The following is a 16,639-nucleotide window of genomic DNA, read 5'->3' on the forward strand; positions in this document are numbered from 1 at the left end:
GTTCGGAATTCCGACGATATTTCTGGGTTATATTCTCACTAGGAAGCTTCGAGAGTTACAGTAAACTAGCTTTGGTGCATCGGATTTAAGCTACTGGTAAACCAGGTGATATTCCATGGTTCCACTGCTGACGCTGCGGATAAGTAGGCTTGGATACTAAACTTCTGAATTGTGACGAATTTCTGGGTTATACTCTCATTCGGTTGGTCTACCTCTGTCCCTTATGCAAGCAGTTGTTCGGTTTGGCATTGATTGACAGAATTGTTGGATGTCCTCCTGAGGGATATTGTGCCAAATTCTGCCCTAGTGGCACGTCAGATTGTGAAAATCCCTAGCTAGTTGGAGGTTCCTGCCCATAATGCTCCGAAGTTCTGAATTGCGACGATATTTCTAGATTAAATTCTCACTAGGAAGCTTCGAAGGTTACAGTAAACTTGCTTTGGTGCTTTGGATTCAAACTACTTGTCCAGCAGATTATGCTCCATGGTTCCACTGCTGCTCTTGCAGATAAGTAGGCTTGGAGGTTAACGTTCTGAATTGAGACGAAATTTCTGGGTTACATTCTCACTAGGAAGCTTCGAGAGTTACAGTAATCTTGCTTTGGTGCAGCGGATTTAACCTACTGGTCCACCAGGTGATGATCCATTGTTCCACTGTTGACCTTGCAGATAAGAGGGTTTGGAGACTAAAGTTCGGAATTGCGAAGAAATGTCTGTGTTATATTCTTACCAGGAAGCTTCGAGAGTTACAGTAAACTTGCTTTGGTGGATCGGATTTTAGCTACAGGTCCAACAGGTGAGCTCCATAATTCCACTGCTGTCCTTGCAGATAAGTAAGCTTGGAGACTAAAGTTCTGAATTGCGATGAAATTTCTGTCTTATATTCTCACCAGGAAGCTTCGAGTGTTACAGTAAAATTACTTTGGTGTATCGGATTCAAGCTACTGGTCAACCAGGTGATGCTCCATGGTTCCACTGCTGACCTTGCGGATAAATAAACTTGCTTTCGTGCATCGGATTTAAGCTACAGGTACACCCGGTGATGCTCCATGGTTCCACTACTGATCTAGCAGACAAAAAGGCTTGGAGACTAAAGTTCTGAATTACGACGAAATTTCTGTATTATATTCTCACCAGGAAGCTTTGATAGTTACAGTAAACTTACTTTGGTGTATCGGATTCAAGCTACTGGTCAACCAGGTGATGTGCCATGGTTCCACTGCTGACCTTGCAGATAAGTATGCTTGGAGAATAAAGTGCTGAATTTAGACGAAATTTCTGTGTTATATTCTCACCAGTAAGCTTAGAGAGTTACAGTAAACTAGCTTTGGTGCTTCGGATTTAATCTACATGTCCACCAGGTGATGCCCCCATGGCCTCAGCATTCATTTGCTTGGTACAGGCTTGGCGACCCCGGGTTCCTTAGCTGGGGATTGGTAAGCGCCGCCAGTCCCCTGTCACCGTAAGCTCTGGGCATGCTTCAACGACCACCGTGCGGCGCGGCGGTGGAATGTTGTGTGTCTCTGTGAGTGACTATCTTGGCTTGGCCGCCCGGATCGCGAGGATGGTACAAACCTCTATAAACAACCCCTCAATCTCAAGGTGTGCTGCGCGCCGATGAGATTCATGGCTGTTGAGGGGGAACAGTCATTAGCGGGCAACCTCTGGGGAACCTGCCGCACCTCAGTTGTATAAGGCTTACCTAGGTACACGGGGCTCTGTCTAGGTGGACTTCTAGTTCCCTAGCTGCTCGTGGGACCGAGATGGATCCTTCGAAATCCTTTTTTCCTCCTCCCAGCGGAAAGGGTGGGCCGCTGGAGGGTTCTAACACCCAGTCTCTGAAGAGGGCTCATGCAGTCAGTCCCCCTGACTGCAGCACATCTTTGACAAGTGAAGTCTTTAGTAACAGGATGCATTCTGGTGCTCAGAATGTGTTTCTCATTGTGAAACTGAAGGAGGGTAGTTTCGAGAAGGTTTCGCCCTTCTATATACAAAAGGGATTGGAGGGCATCTGTGGCTCCTTGAAATCGGTGAAGCGCTTACGTAATGGGACCTTGCTAGTAAAAACTTCCACTTCCCAGCAAGCAACTAACCTCCAATCTGCTAAATGTCTCAGAGAGTATATCATTGACATTGAATTGCACAGCACCTTGAACTACAGCAAAGGTGTTGTGACATGCCGGGATCTAGTTGACATTCCCAAGGACGAACTGCAACGTGAGTGGGCACCGGAAGGTATCGTTGATGTCCAACACATCATGAAGAAGGTTGATGGCAATCTTGTCAAATCCGACTCCTTTATTCTGACCTTCAGTAGCACAAAACTTCCTGAACATGTTAAAGCTGGCTTCCTTCGCCTTAGTATGAGGCCTTATTTCCCGACCCCAATGCGCTGTTTTAAATGGCAGCGTTTTGGGCATACCACCTTAGGATGTAAAGGCGAAGCGACTTGTGGCAACTGTGGTAAGGCTGCTCATGAAGGAGTTGGTTGCTCGTCTCCGGCTAAATGTATTAATTGCTCTGGGAACCACCCTGTTTGGAGTAGGGACTGCCGAATATTTTTAGAGGAACGCAAAGTCCAGGAAATCAAAACAACCAAACTAATCCCCTATGGTGAGGCCAAGAATATCTATAAGTCGATGCAACCTCCCACATTTGCTACATCTTTCGCATCCCTGGTTCAGAAGCCTACTCCAAAAGTCGATGCCTCAACGAAGACCGAGGTGGTGAGTGTGGGCACTAACACCTGCAGCTGTCAGTGTTTCGGAGCCGGTAGCCCCTACTCGAACGGCAGACAAGGGTATAGTGGCGAACTTGGGCCAGCCCCTCTCGCCTCCAACAGCTGAGGCTGTTCCCAAGCCCAGTGCGCCAATTACCACTCCCACATCAGCTCCCCCAAAGCCCACCAAACCACAGAAAGCTCCTGTACCGCAGAAACGCTGGGTCAAATGCCGTGGTAAACCGTCTGACCATGCGGCTGTTGTTTTACGTGAGGCTTCATCAGATTCTTCACCAGAGTTGATGGAATACGACGTATGTGTGGGGCAATCCACTCACCCCACACCTGCCCCTCCGCCTGCTGCGGTCTCCCCGCCCGTCGGAGAGACAGGATGAAGGTGCTACTCCCAACATAGATGGCTCCCATACTTCAGTGGAACTTGCAAGGGTTCAGGACGCATTTGGAGGAACTTCGTCTACTCTCTCAGGATAGACCACTGTGTCTCGGTCTCCGGGAGACTTATTTCCATCCCTCATACTCCCCTGAGCTGCGAGGCTATACACTCCACGAAAAGGACGACCTGCGTAGAGAGAGCTAGAGGAGGTGTAGGTATTTTCGTCAGGACGGACTACCACTCCTCGCCTCTCCCACTTATGACGACTTTACAGGCTGTCGCTGTGTCTGTGCAAGTATGTCATCCATTGACTGTCTGTTCACTTTACTTGCCCCCACATGAGGCACTTGATGAAGTGGCCCTCACCGACCTTCTTACACAGCTCCCCCAACCATTCATTATTTGTGGTGATTTTAATGCCCACAATGTGCTTTGGGGCTCTGCAATTACCTGCCCCAGGGGTATAACAATTGAGAAGCTTCTCCTGTCATCCTGTGCCTACTTGCTCAATGGAGGACAGAGTACTCATTTCTGCACAGCGACTGGGTCGTTCTCTGCCATTGATCTCTCGCTTTGCTCTCCAGCTCTTGCTGCCAGTGCTCACTGGGAAGTGGTCGCTGACTTGCATGGCAGCGATCATTTCCCCATCTGGATTCACCGGCCAGATGGCGTGGGCCCCAAAAGGAGACCACCACGATGGGTTCTCAGTGGAGCTGACTGGACACTTTATAGCCAGTTGGCCCAAATCGAACACTGTGCGACTGTTGAGGTGTGGATGGATCATATTACCGAAACGGTCCACCACGCCGCTGCAGCATCGATTCCACAGTCCTTGGGCCCCCGGAAGAGGCCACCTGTGCCTTGGTGGAGTGCCAACTGCCTCTCTGCCTTCAGGACCAGGCGTGCGGCTCTGCGTCGGTTCAAGTCTCGGCCGACTGCTGCAAATCTTGCAGTATTTCGGATGGCGAAGGCATGGCAACAGTTCCTGAACACCATTAATCGTTCCACCAAAAGTTCCATTGTGTGGGAGACCATCAGAAGAATTTCTGGCAGAGGAGGGAGGTGTCCCATAGCTGCTGTAATGAATAACGGCACTCTCCACACGGATCCGCGAGACATTGCCCAGACTATGACAGCGTATTTTGCCACAGTTACTGCAACAACCCGTCAGGATACAGGTTTCCAGCGCCATAGGGCCGTTGCTGAGAGATGTAGTCTGAACTTCCAGTCCACATCTCATGAAGTTTACAACTGCCCATTTTCTGTGTGGGAGCTGGATTCTGCATTGTCTGGAGCTCGTGACACCTCCCATGGTCACGACAGGGTCCATTACAGTATGCTATGGCACCTCAAAATGCGCAACAAAGAAATCCTCCTCACACTTTTTAATGCTATTTGGGCGTCGGGTCACTTTCCTGAAGCGTGGCGTGAGGCAGTTTTAATCCCTTTTTTAAAACCTGGGAAAGACCGCACGAGCCCGAGTAGCTACCGTAGTGTTGCCCTCACTAGTTGCATAGGGAAGACCTTGGAGCGGATGGTCAACCGCCGCCTTGTCTGGATGATAGAATCCCGGCAACTCCTTAGTCGCTTTCAGTGTGTGTTCAGGAAGTTTCGTTCCACCTTCGATAACCTGGGCCTACTGGAGGCGGCTATACAACGAGTTTTCTTACGCCGTCATCACCTTCTAGGTTTATTTTTTGACATTGAGAAGGCCTACGATACCAATTGGAGGCGTCTCATCCTGGAGCAACTTCACGAATGGGGTTTTCGGGGTTGTCTTCCTCTTTTTATTCAGTCTTTCCTCTCGCCACGATATTTTAGATACCGAATTGGTGACGTCCTGTCTGATCGCTTTGAGCAGGAGAAAGGTGTCCCTCAAGGTAGCGTTTTAAGTGTGACTCTCTTTGCCATCGCTATTAATAGTATTACGTCCATAGTGAAAAGTCCAGTGTTCTTTGTTTGTGGATGATTTCTCTTTGTTTTGCTCTTCGTCAAGCCTTGCAACGACAACTCGTCAGTAGCAACTTACGATTAGACGTTTGGATGACTGGGCGCGGAAGAGTGGTTTTAAGTTTTCCACCGAGAAGTCTGTATGTGTTCTTTTTAACCGTTCTCGTTCTATTTTACCCTTTCCTGAGTTGCGGATGAGGGACACTATTCTCACTTTTAAAGACACGGTGAGGTTTCTGGGGCTCATTTTTGACTCGAAGCTCACGTAGTTACCACATCTTAAAGACCTGAAACGGCGGTCGCTTCAGGCTTTAAGTATTTTAAAATGTCTTAGCCACAGTACATGGGGAGTTGACAGGACCTGTCTGCTCCAGGTTTACAGGGCGTTTGTGCGATCTCGGCTCGATTATGGGTGCACGGTGTATGTGTCTGCAAGGCCTTCTTACTTGAAGATGTTGGACGTTGTGCACCATGAAGGGCTTCGGTTGGCCACTGGGGCATTCCGAACTAGCCCCATACCAAGTCTCTGTGCAGAGGCTGGTGAACCGCCACTTCCTATGCGGCGACGGCAACTTACAGTGCGCCAGGCGTATAAAACTTTGTCCACATCATGCACCCCTGCATACCCTGCCATTGCTCAGCCTCCTCTAGCACAGTTATTTCATAACCGGCAACGTGCGACGCACCCCTATGGGATTCGCGCACAGGATTGCCTCGCTGCGATGTCTATGGCTGGTCTTCCTGTTTTGCGTCGCGGTTGGAGCAGATCCCCCCCCCCCCCCCCCCCCCTTGGCTCCTCCAGAGACCGAAACTTATTTTAGATTTGACTAATTTTAAGAAAGATCACACACCAGATTTTTCATTCCAATGTCTGTTTTTTAACATTTTAGATGTGCATCACGGTTTCACTGTCGTGTACACTGATGGCTCCAAACAGGAGAATTTCCTTGGGTGTTCTGTAGTGTTCCCTGATCAAGTTACCCGGATTCGCCTCCCTGCTGAATATACCGTTTTCGCAGCGGAGCTCCACGCGATCCTGAAGGCACGAGCAGATGAATCGTCTTCGGGGCGATCGATTTCTTCTCTGCTCCGATTCTCTTAGTGCATTACAATCACTGCAGAACCTGTATCCGACTGTGGCGATGGTCCAGCTGATACATGACCAACTGTAATTGCTCCAACGGCAGGGAACAGAAGTATGCTTCTGCTGGGTGCCTGGTCATGTTGGCATCTGGGGCAATGAACAGGCTGATCAGGCTGCCAAGGAGGCATCCAGAGAGCAGGGTGTGGTCCAGTGTCCTATTCCCTTGCAGTCAGTCATCGCTGCACTCCACAGGAAGTGCATGGAGTTGTGGGAGGACGAATGGCTGGCGGTGACGGCCAATAAACTGCGGTTGATAAAGTCAACCACTCGGCCGTGGCGTTCCTCCTGCCGGTTGCTCAGGCGGGAGGAGGTGGCCCTCACACGTCTTCGGATAGGGCACTGTCCTCTCACACACAGCTTTTTATAACGGCGGGAGGATCCACCGTTTTGTGATGCTTGTGGTGTGCACATCTCTGTCCGGCACATTTTAACATACTGCATTTTATACCGTGATGCACGGGCAGAAGCACAAGTTTCTGGGGATCTGCCTTCTGTTTTAGCTAATGATGAGACGTGTGTGTCTAGGGTTTTTAAGTTTTGTGATGTGTCTGGACTCTGGTCTAAAATTTTAGGCTGGAGGTTTTAGTGTATTGCAGAGTGGCTGACTCCTCCCCTTTTTTCCTTGCGGTCAGCCAGCCACTTCCATCTGCTACATTGTTTTACCTTCTTCTATCATTTTCCTTCTGTGTTGTCCATGTTTTACTGCTGACGCTCTGCTTCATCCCACGCTTTAGTGTGGGTGAGCACATGTTTTTCCACGATTATTGCCCATGTTTTCTGTTCCGTTTTATATTCCTGTCCTTGGATTTTTCTTGACACCCGTCTCACTAAATTACTGGACGGGCGCTGAAGACCTTGCTGTCGTGCACCCAAAACCCCTCTACTACTACTAATACTACCCCACGAGGTGATGCTCCATTGTTCCACTGCTGACCGTGCGGATAAGTGGGCTCGGAGAGTAAAGTTTTTAATTGCGACGAAATTTCTGGTTTTTAATCTCACCAGGAAAATTTGAGAGTAACAGTAAACTTGATTTCGTGCATCGGATTTAAGCCACAGGTACGCCTGGTGATGCTCCATGGTTCCTCTGCTGACCTTTCAGACAAAAAGGCGTGGAGAATAAAGTTCTAAACTGCGACGAAATTTCTGTGTTATATTATCACCAGGAAGCCTCAAGAGTTACAGTAAACTTGCTTTGCTACATCGGATTTAAGCTACTGGTTCTACAGATGATGCTCCATGGTACCACTGCTGACCTTGCAGATAAGTAGGCTTGGAAACTAAAGTTCTGAATTGCGACAAACTTTCTGTGTTATTATCTCACCAGGAAGCTTTGAGAGTTACAGTAAACTTGCTTTTGTGCATCGGATTTAATCTACAGGTACACCACGTGATGCTCAATGATTCCACTGCTACTTTGCAAATATGGAGGCTTTGAGATTAAAGTTCTGATATGCGACAAAATTTCTGGGTTACATTCTCACTAGGAACCTTCGAGAGTTACAGTAAATTTGCTTTGGTACATCTCATTCAAGCTACAGGCCCACCAGGTGGTGCTCCATTGTTCCACTGCTGACCTTGCGGATAAGTAGGCTGAGAGACTAAAGTTCTGAATTGCGACGAAATTTCGGGGTTACATTCATACTAGGAAGCTTCGAGAGTTACAGTAAACTGGCCTTGGTGCATCGGATTTAAGATACTGGTCCACCAGGTGATGCTCCATGGTTATACGGCTGACGTTGCGGATAAGTAGGCTTGCATACTAAACTTGCGACGAAATTTCTGGGTTATATTGTCATTAGGAACTTCGAGAGTTACAGTAATTTTACTTTGGTGTATCGGATTAGAGCTACTGGCCAACCAGATGATGCTCCATGGGTCCACTGCTGACCTTGCAGATATGTAGGCTTGGAGACTAAAGTTTTGAATTGCGACGAAATTTCTGGATTAAATTCTCACTAGGAAGCTTCGAAGGTTACAGTAAACTCACTTTGGTGCATCGGATTCAAGCAACTTGTCCACCAGATGATACTCCATGGTTCCACTGATGACCTTGCAGATAAGTATGCTAAGAGACTGAAGTTCGGAATTACGACGAAATTTGTGTGTTATATTCTCACCAGGAAGCCTCGAAGTTTACAGTAAACTTACTTTGGTGCTTCGGATTCAAGCTACTGGTCCACCAGATGATGCTCCATGGTTCCACTGCTGACCTTGTAAATAAGTAGGCTTGGAGACTAAAGTTCTGAACTGCGACGCAATTTCTGTGTTATATTCTCACCAGGAAGTTTCGAGTTTTACAGTAAACTTACTTTGGTGTATCGGATTCAAGCTACTGGTCAACCAGGTGATGCTCCATGGTTCCACTGCTGCCCTTGCAGATAAGTATGGTTGGAGGTTAAAGTTCTGAATTGCAACGAAATTTCAGGGTTACATTCTCACTAGGAAGCTTCGAGAGTTATAGTAAACTTGGTTTGGTGCATCGGATTTAAGCTACTGGTCCACCAGGTGATGATCCATGGTTCCACTGCTGACCTTGCAGATAAGTAGGCTTGGGTACGAAAGTTCTGAATTGCGACGATATTTCTGGTTTACATTCTCACTACGAAGCTTCGCGGGTAACAATAAACTTGCTTCGGTGCTTAGGATTCAAGCTACTGGTGCACCAGATGATGCTCCATGGTTCCACTGCTGACCTTGCAGATAAGCAGGCTTGGATACTAAAGTTCTGAATTGCGACGAAATTTCTGGTTTACATTCTCACTAGAAAGCTTCGAAAGTTACAGTAAACTTACTTTGGTGCATCGGATTTAAGCTACCAGTCCACGAGGTGATGCTCCATGGTTTCATTGATAACCTTGCAGATAAGTATGCTAAGAGACTAAAGTTCTGGATTGCGACGAAATTTCTGGTTTATAAACGCACGAGGAAAATTTGAGAGTTACTGTAAACTTGCTTTGGTGTTTCGGATTGAAGCTACTGGCACTCCAGATGATGCTCCATGGTTCCACTGCTGACCTTGCATACAAAAATTCTTGGAGACAAAAGTTCTGAATTGTGACGAAATTTCTGTGTTATATTTTCACCAGGAAGCCACAGGAGTTACTGTAAACTATCTTTAGTGCATCGGCTTTAATCTACTGGACCACCAGGTGATATCCATGGTTCCACAGATGACCTTGCAGATAAGTAGGCTTGGAGACTAAAGTTCAGAATTCCTACGAAAAATCTGGTTTGTAATCTCACCAGGAAAATTTGACAGTTACAGTAATCTTGCTTTGGTACATCGGATTTAAGCTAATGGTAAACCAGGTGATATTCCACGGTTCCATAGCTGACGTTTCAGATAAGTAGGCTTGGATACTAAAGTTCTGAATTGCGACGAAATTTCTGGTTTACATTCTCACTACGAAGCTTCGAGAGTTACAGTAAACTTGCTTTAGTGCATCGGATTTAAGCTACTAGTCCTCCAGGTGATGCTCCATGGTTCCACTGCTGCCCTTTCAGATAAGTAGGCTTGGAGACTAAAGTTCTGAATTGCGAAGAAATTTCTGGATTTTAATCTCGCGAGGAAAGTTTGAGGGTTACAGTAAACTTGGTTTCGTTCATCGGATTTAAGTTACAGGTCCACCCGGCGATGCTCCATGTTTCCACTACTGACCTTGCAAGCAAAAAGGCGTGGAGACTAAAGTTCTGAATGGTGACGAAATATATGGATCCAATTCTCACTAGGAAGCATCGAAGGTTACAGTAAACTTGCTTTGGTGCATCGGATTTAAGCTACTTTTCCACCAGGTGATGATCCATGGTTCCACTGTTGACCTTGCAGATAAGTAGGCTTGGATACTAAAGTTCTGATTTGCGAAGCAATTTCTGGGTTACATTCTCAATAGGAAGCGTCGAGTGTTAGAGTAAACTTGCTTTCGTGCATCGGATTCAAGCTACTGGTCCACCAGGTGAGGGTCCATGGTTCCACTGATGACCTTGCAGGTAAGTATGCTAAGAGACTGATGTTCGGAATTACGACGAAATTTGTGTGTTATATTCTCACCAGGAAGCTTCGGGAGTTACAGTAAACTTGCTTTGGTGCATCTGATTTAAGCTACTGGTCCACCAGGTGATGCTCCATGGTTCCATACTGACCTTATAGATAAGTAGGCTTGGAGACAAAAGTTCATAACTGCGACGAAATTTCTGTGTTATATTCTCACCAGGAAGTTTCGTGTTTTACAGTAAACTTACTTTGGTGTATCGGATTCAAGCTACTGGTCAACCAGGTGATGCTCCATGGTTCCACTGCAGCCCTTGCGGATAACTAGGCTTGGAGGTTAAAGTTCTGAATTGCAACGAAATTTTTGGGTTACATTCTCACTGGGAAGCTTCGAGAGTTACAGTAAACTTTCGGATTGAAGCTACTGGTCCACATGATGATGCTCCATGGTTCCACTGCTGACCTTGCATACAAAAATTCTTGGAGACAATAGTTCTGAATTGCGACGAAATTTCTGTGTTATATTTTCACCAGGAAGCCCCAAGAGTTACTGTAAACTTGCTTCGGTGGATCGCATTTTTGCTACAGGTACACCAGGTGATGCAACATGGATCCACTGCTGCCCTTGCACATAAGTATGCTTGGAGGTTAAAGTTCTGAATTGCGACAAAATTTCTGGGTTACATTCTCACTAGGAAGCTTCGAGAGTTACAGTAAACTTGCTTTGGTTTTAGCTACTGGTTCTCCACGTGATGCTTCATGGTTCGACAGCTGACCTTACAGATAAGTAGGATTGGAGACAAAAGTTCTGAATTGTGACGGAATTTCTGTATTAAATTCTGACTAGGAAGATTCGAGAGTTACAGTAAACTTGTTTTGGTGCATCGGATTTATGCTAATGGTAAACAAGGTGATATTCCATGGTTCCACTGCTGACGTTTCAGATAAGTAGCCTGGGAGACAAAAATTATTAATTGCGACGAAATTTCTGTGTTACATTCTCACTAGGAAGCTTCGAATGTTACAGTAAACTTACTTTGGTGGTTTTTATTCAAGCTACTGGTCCAGCAGATTATGCTCCATGGTTCCACTGCTACCCTTGCGGATAAGTAGGCTTGGATACTAAAATTCTGAATTGCTACGAAATTTGTGGTTTACATTCTCACTAGGAAGGGTCGAGAGTTACCGTAAACGTACTTTGCTGTATCGGATTCATGTTACTGGTCAACCAGGTTATGCTCCATGGTTCCACTGCTGACCTTGCATATAAGTAGGCTTGGAGACTAAATTTCTGAATTGCTACGAAATTTCTGGGTTACATTCTCACTAGGAACCCTCGAGAGTTACAATAAACTTGCTTTGGTGCTTCGGATTTAAGCTATTGATACACCAGGTGATGCTCCATTGATCAACTGCTGTCTTTTCATATAACTAATCTTGGATACTAAAGTCGAAATTGCGACGCAATTTATTTGTTACATTCTCAGTGGGAAGGGTCGAGAGTTACAGTAAACTTGCTTTGAAGCATTGGATTCAAGCTACTGGTCCATCAGGTGATGCACCATGATTCAACTGCTGACATTGGAGACTAATAGTCGGAATTACGACGAAACTTCTGTGTAATATTCTCACCATGAAATTTCGAAAGTTACAGTAAACGTGCTTTGGTGCATTGGAATTCTGCTACAGGTACACCAGGAGATGCTCCCTGGTTCCACTGCTGACCTTGCAGATAAGTAGGCTTGGAGACTAAATTTCTGAATTACGACGAAATTTCTGTGTTATATTCTCACCAGAAAGCTTTGAGTGTTACAGTAAATGTACTTTGGTGTATCGGATTCAAGCTACTGGTCAACCAGGTGATGCTCCATGGTTCCACTAACGCTCTTGCAGATAGTTAGGCTTGGAGACAATAGTTCTGAATTGCGACGAAATTTCTATGTTAAATTCTCACTAGGAAGATTCGAGAGTTACAATAAACTTGCTTTGGTGCATCGCATTCAGCCTACAGGTCCACCAGGTGATGCTCCATTTTTCCACTGCTGACCTTGCGTATAAGTAGACTTGGAGGTTAAAGTTCTGAATTGCGTATAAGTATGCTGGGAGACTAAAGTTCTTAATTGCTACAAAATTTCTGTTGTACTTTGTCACTAGGAAGCTTCGAGGGTTACAGTAAACTGGCTTTGGGGCTTCGGATTCAAGCTACTGGTCCACCAGATGATGCTCCATGGTTCCACTGCTGACCTTGCAGATAAGTAGACTTGGAGGTTAAAGTTCTGAATTGCGACGAAAATTCTTGGTTACATTCTTACCAGGAAGCTTCGAGAGTTACAGTAAACTTGCTTCGTGCATCTGCATTTAAGCTACTGGTCCACCAGGTGATGCTCCATGGTTCCACTGCTGACGTTGCGGATAAGTAGTCTTGGATACTAAACTTCTGAATTGCGACGAAATTTCTATATTAAATTCTCACTAGTAAGCTTCGAAGGTTACAGTAAACTTACTTTGGTGCTTCGGATTCAATCTACTGGTCCACCAGATGCTTCTCCATGGTTCCACTGCTGCCCTTGCAGATAAATAGGCTTGCAGACTAAAGTTCGGAATTACGACGAATTTTCTGTGTTATATTCTTATCAGGAAGCTTCGAGAGTTACAGTAAACTTGCTTTTGTGGATCGGATTTTGGCTACAGGTCCACCTGGTGAGCTCCATGGTTCAACTGCTGTCCTTGCAGATAAGTATGGTTGGAGACTAAAGTTCTGAATTGCGATGAAATTTCTGTGTTGTATTCTCAGCAGGAAGCTTCGAGTGTTACAGTAACCTTACATATGTGTATCGGATTCTAGCTACTGGTCAACCAGGTGATGCTCCATGGTTCCACTGCTGACCTTGCAGAAAAGTATGCTAAGAGCCTAAAGTTCGGAATTACCACGAAATTTGTGAGTTATATTCACACCAGGAAGCTTCTTGATTTACAGTAAACATGCTTTGGTGCATCGGATTTAAGCTACTGGTCCACCAGTCGATGATCCATGGTTCCCCTGCTGACTTTGTAGATAAGTTGGCTTGGAGACTACAGTTCTGAATTGCGACGAAATTTCAGGTTTATAATCTCACCAGGAAAATTTAAATGTTACAGTAAACTTGCTTTCGTGCATAGGATTTAAGCTACAGGTCCACCAGGTGATGCTCCATGGTTCCACTGCGGACCTTGCAGATAAGTAGGCTTGGAGGTTAATGTTCTGAATTGCGACGAAATTTCTGGTTTACATTCTCATTAGGAACTTCGAGGGTTACAGTAAACTTGCCTTGGTGCTTCGGATTCAAGCTACTGGACCACCAGATGATGCTCCCTGTTTCCACTGCAGACCTTGCATACAAAAATTCTTGGAGGCTAAAGTTCGGAATTGCGACTAAATTTCTGTGTTATTTTCTTACCAGGAAGCTTCGAGAGTTACAGTAAAATTGCTTTGGTGGATCGGATTTCGGCTACAGGTCCTCCAGGTGACATCCTTGGTTCAACTGCTCTCCTTGCAGATAAGTAGGCTTGGAGACTAAAGTTCTGAATTGCGATGAAATTTCTGTCTTATATTCTCGACAGGAAGCTTCGAGAGTTATAGTAAACTTACGTTGGTGTATCGGATTCAAGCTACTGGTCAACCAGGTGATGCTCTATCGTTCCACTGCTGACCTTGCAGATAAGTAGGCTTGGAGACGAAAGTTCTGAATTGCGACAAAATTTTTGGATTATATTCTCATTAGGAAGCTTCGAGAGTTACAGTAAACTTGCTTTGGTGCATCGGATTTAAGCTACTTGTCAACCAGGTGATGATCCGTGGTTCCATTGCTGACCTTGCAGATAAGTAGGCTTTGAGACTAAAGTTCTTAACTGCGACGAAATTTTTGGGTTACATTCTAATTCGGAAGCTTCGAGGGTTATAGTTCATTTCATATCATGCTATGGATTCAAGCTACTGGTCCACGTGATGATGCTCCAAGGCTTTAATTTTGACCTTGCAGAAGAGTAGGCTTGGAGGTTAAAGTTCTGAATTTCGACGAAATTTCTGGGTTACATTCTCACTAGGAGGCGTCGAGAGTTATAGTTAACGGGCTTTGGTGCATCGGATTTAAGCTACTGGTCCACCAGGTGATGCTCCATGGTTCCACAGCTGACTTTGTAAATAAGTAGGATTGGAGACTTAAGTTCTGAATTGCGACGAAATTTCACGGTTTTATTCTCACTAGGAAGCTTCGAGAGTTACAGTAGATTTGCTTTGGTGCATTGTATTTAAGCTACTTGTGCACCAGGTGATGCTCCATGGTTACACTGATGAATTTGCAGATAAGTAGGCTTGGAGACAAAAGTTCTGAATTGCGACGACATTTCTGGGCTATATTCTCACTATGACGCTTCGAGAGTTACAGTAGATTTAATTTGGTGCATCGGATTTAAGCTACTTATCCACCAGGTGATGCTCCATGGATCCATTGCTGACCTTGCAGATAAGTAGACTTGGAGACTGAAGTTCTGAATTGTGACGAAACCTGTGGGTTTTATTCTCAGTAGGAAGATTTGAGAGTTACAGTAAACGTACTTTTGTGTACCGGATGCAAGCTAATGGTCACCAGGTGATGAGTCATGGTTCCACCGCTGACCTGGCAGATCAGTAGGCTTGAAGAATAAAAATCTGAATTGCGACGACATTTCTGGGTTATATCCTCACTAGGAAGCTTCGTGAATTACAATAAACGTGCTTTGATGCATGGTTTTTAAGCTACTGGTCCACCGGGCTATGCTCCATGCTTCCACAGCTGACATTGCAAATAAGTAGGCTTGGAGACTTCTGATTTGTGCCAAAATTTCTAGGTTATATTCTAACTAGGAATCTTCGAGAGTTACAGTTAACGTGCTTTGGTGCATCGGATTCAAGCTACTGGTCCACCAGGTGATGCTCCAGGGTTCCTCTGCTGACCTGGCAGGTAAGTAAGCTTGTAGACTAAAGTTCTGAACTGCGACGAAATTGCTGGTTTATATCCTCACTAGGAAGCTTCGAGAGATCTCTGGAATATATTCTCACTAGGAAGCTTCGAGAAATACAGTAAACGTGCCTTGGTGCATCGGATTTAAGCTACTGGTCCACCAGGTGATGCTCTATGGTTCCACTGCTGAAATTGCAAATAAGTGGGCTTGGAGACTAAAGTTCTGAATTGCGACGAAATTTCTGGGTTATATTCTCACTAGGAAGCTTTGAGGGTTACAGTAAATTTGGTTTGGTGCATTGGATTTCAGCTACTGGTCCACCAGGTGATGCTCCATTGTTCCACTGCTGACCTTGTAGATAAGTAGTCTTGGAGATTAATGTTCTGAATTACGATGAAATTTCTGGGTTACATTCTCACTAGATAGCTTCGAGAGATACAGTAAGGTTGCTTTGGTGCCTCGTATTCAAGCGACTGGTCCACCAGGTGATGCTCCATGGTTCCACTGATGACCCTGCAGTTTAGTAGGCTTGTAAACTAAAGTTCTGAATTGCGACAAAATGTCTGGGTTATATTCTCACTAGGAATTTTCGAGAGTTACAGTAATAATGCTTTGGTGCATCGGATTCAAGCTACTGGTTCAGTAGGTGATGCTCCATGGTTCTACTGCTAAACTTGCAGGTAAGTAGGCTTGGACACTAAAGTTTTGAATTGCGACGAAATTTCTGGAAAATATTCTCACTAGGAAGCTTCGAGAGTCACAGTAAATTTGTTTGGTGCATCGTATTTAAAGTACTGGTCCACCAGGTGATGCTCCATGCCTCCACTGCTGACGTTGCAAATAAGTGGTCTTGGAGACTTCTGAATTGCGCCAAAATTTCTGGTTTATATTGTCACTAGGAAGCTTCCACAATTACAGTAAACGTGCATTCAAATGGCTCTGAGCACTATTGGACTCTACTGCCTTGGTCATTAGTCCCATAAAACGTAGAACTAATTAAACCTAACTAACCTTAGGACATCACACACATCCATGCCCAAGGCAGAATTCGAACGTGCGACGGTGGCAATCGCACGGTTCCGGAATGCGCGACTAGAACCGCGCGACCACCACGGCCGGCGTAAACGTGCTTTGATGCATCGTATTTACGCTACTGGTCCACCAGGTGATGCTCCATGGTTCCACTTCTGACATTGGAAATAAGGAGGCTTGCAGACATTTGAATTGCGCCTAAATTTCTAGGTTATATTCTAACCAGGAAGCTTCGAGAGTTACAGTTAACTTGCATTAGTTCATCGGATTTAAGCTACTGGTCCACCAGGTTATGCTCCATGGTTCCTCTGCTGAACTTGCAGATAAGTAGGCTTGGAGATTTAAGTTATGAATTGTGACGAAATTTCTGGGTTTAATTCTCACTAGGAAGATTCTAGAGTTAGAGTATACTTTCATTGGTGCATCGGAT

Source organism: Schistocerca gregaria, chromosome 7, assembly GCF_023897955.1.
Source record: "Schistocerca gregaria isolate iqSchGreg1 chromosome 7, iqSchGreg1.2, whole genome shotgun sequence".
Taxonomy (NCBI): Eukaryota; Metazoa; Arthropoda; class Insecta; order Orthoptera; family Acrididae; genus Schistocerca; species Schistocerca gregaria.